We start from the raw sequence: 2739 nt of genomic DNA, 5'->3' as shown, positions 1-2739 counted from the left end.
GCCATAGTTTGTATAATCTCTTATTTTTTGTGGCTTATACCTGTGAATGCTTTTTGCACGTTTCCTAAACATGCATGCATCGAGATTTTATCAACAGTCACTTGGGGACGAAGTAAGTTAATGCCAGAATTCAATACATATGCAAATAGGCTGGTTAGCTGATGCCAGAGATGATTATATGCAACTGGATTGTGTGCAACTGTTATCTCCTTCAGATCTTTGGCTGTCATATTGAAGGGTTTAAGAACATGCTTATTTCTCTTTTTCGAGATGCATGCAAATTGAAAGTAAAAAATTTCTCTTCCGTTGGCTTGCTTTTACGAAGCTGCAGCACAGAACAGTCACTTTTCAGTGCATTCATAAAATTGCCTTGAGGCACAAAAGGTATAAATTATATGTAAACAGGTGTGCGGAATGACTGAAGTCCGGAGAGAAGAATTGATATGAGGTCCGATAGTAGTAGCAGTGATAACCTGCCGTGGTGGCTCAGTGGTTAGGGCGCCCGGCTACTGAGTCTGAGTTCCCTGTGTTTCAACGGCTCTCTGATTACGGCCTGATCATCAACAGAGCAAAATGTGAGTTCGGCAAGTCGGAGCTCGACTTCCATGGTCACTGTGTCAACCGCTCCGGCACCCAGCCCCTCCCATCAAAAGTCCAGGCCATTCAAGACTTTCCGCAGCCTGCCTCAATCCGCAAGCTCCATGAATGTCTCGGCCTTGTCAATTTTTATCGCCGTTTCATCCCTAACTGTGCTGCACTCCTCAAACCATTAACAGACATGCTTCAAGGCAAGAAAACAAACTCCACACAACTGAACCAAGCTACAGTGGCCACGTTTAATTTCGATGGATGTCACCTTTCAATGTTAGTGCATGTTAAAGATCCCCAGGTGGTCGAAATTATTCGCCCTCTACTACAGCACCTTTTTGTTCCTTCTTCTCTCACTCCCTCCTTTATCCCTTCCCTTGCAGCGTGGTTCAGGTGTCCACTAATATGTAAGACAGATAGTGTGCCATTTCCTTTCCTCAAAAAACAAATTTTAAAACCAATTTCAGCCTTAAATTTTACCGCTGAGCCCCCACGATGGAGGCCATAGCCTGGGCCGATGGGTCCCTGAGTGTACACAATATATAGCTAGGCTGCTGCGCTTTTTGGCAAGACACCTGTTGCTGCCAGGCGCGAGATTCTAGTTGACCACAATGAAGGGCCGGTAGACCCACTGGAGGCGGTGAACGATGATGCACAGAGTATGTTAATGAGCTATGTCCTAAATCCACACGCAGAAAAGTGCTCACAATCTTAGTAAAAAATGACCAATCTGAACTGCTAGAAAGGAAACTGAAGCATCGAAAGAGAAATTCAACTTCGCCTCATGAGCAGTCTGCAAGTTGATTCGCCTTGTAGCCTGCCGCAGTTGTGATTTTAGGGTGACGAAAGGAGCCTGGTACCTAACGCACTTTTCGCTCTAATATGGTACGTTGCGCAGCACAGGGCTAATCACACATGCGATTGAAGTAAGTAACGTGGTGACCTTGACTTCATGCAACGTATTTCCAACGGATCACTGAAAGCAGTAAGTACTCGATAAAATATTTCTGCTCCAGAACACGCGGGCAAGCCATTTCATTTTATTCACGCAGCTCCGTACAACACAGCGTGGCATATATAATCTAACGCCTCTACTCTCCTTTGCGGCGTGTTCCTGCGTGTTCTCACATGAAATGCCACCTGCACTGCATCTGGAATAACAAAAAGGCGACAAGGCGATTTATTACTGCACCATGCGATGTGCTGAGACGCGCGCCGCGCGCAGTGGCATATATGGGTCGTCTGCTAGCACACTGGCGGCTCTACACACTCTCAGGAAAATATGAGCATCGTCTTATCACCTGCACAGATTGCAGTTTACCAAAGTGCGGCAAAAAACTGCTGTATAATGACTTATGTGCTAAACATGTCGAAACGCACACGTAATCACCCTCAGCGCATATGCACAACAGACGTGGACTACGGCTGCCGGCATATGTCAACCATGAAAAAATACGCTTACCTCTCTAGATTGTCCATTTCTGCGCTCAGGTCATGCAGATACGTAGTACGGGCTTCTCTTTCGATGCTTCAGTGCAATCAGTGACTAGTACCACGAGTTATTTATCGCATAAACGATGTCAACTTACGCGGTGAATAGGGCGATGGATGCAATCAGTTGAGCAATTTGGAACCGGAAGTAGCTAGCAGACGATTTTCCCATGACTCTCTGCGTTGACGGCGGAAACGCACCGCTCTACACTCCTGTCAAGACTCCTGTTGAGATTAATTCAGATTAATCCACTTTCACTTGACTTTTCATTAAGAAAAACTACTATTTTTTTGCCGTTATAATATGATAAGCAAATTGTTCTTTAGTTCTTTTGTACTATGTTTTATTCTAAACAGTTTCAGTTGATCAGCACTCCGGTCGAGCCTTTTACACAGTATATTAACTCTGTATTATTTTATGCAAGTATGAAAGTATATATTTGTAAATAAATATTTTAAATTTAATTTGTATTTGTCTACTAGCGCCGTCTTGTTTTGTTTGCGCGTCGCTATTAGCGTCGCGTCGATGTGTTTGTTTTGTTCGCATGTGCGTTTGTTTACGATGAGTTCGCGGGTGTTTCGTGCAAATTGCCTACAAAAATGGTAAGAAACATGTTGATATATGCTGACTATCATGTGCAGAAAACGGCAAACTTGCTG

The 2739-nt window shown here is 44.1% G+C and overlaps 1 protein-coding gene across 2 annotated transcripts in view; it reads left to right on the top strand.

Moving 5' to 3' along the window:
- The first annotated feature begins 2590 nt into the window (after window positions 1-2590).
- Fbxl7 (F-box and leucine-rich repeat protein 7) overlaps window positions 2591-2739 on the top strand; it is a 74022-nt gene continuing 73873 nt past the window's right edge. Inside the window, exon 1 of one of the 2 annotated variants that reach the window (XM_089549549.1) lies at window positions 2591-2682. The gene's annotated coding sequence lies outside the window, so the exon portion shown is untranslated. The remainder of the gene's footprint in view (window positions 2683-2739) is intronic. The other variant, XM_089549550.1, reaches the window with a different exon arrangement.

The sequence above is a fragment of the Amblyomma mixtum genome, chromosome 6 (assembly GCF_055824585.1).
Source record: "Amblyomma mixtum isolate Tamu chromosome 6, ASM5582458v1, whole genome shotgun sequence".
Taxonomy (NCBI): Eukaryota; Metazoa; Arthropoda; class Arachnida; order Ixodida; family Ixodidae; genus Amblyomma; species Amblyomma mixtum.
The sequence above is the reverse complement of the archived record's forward strand: the minus strand, read 5'-3'. Positions and strand labels throughout refer to the sequence as shown.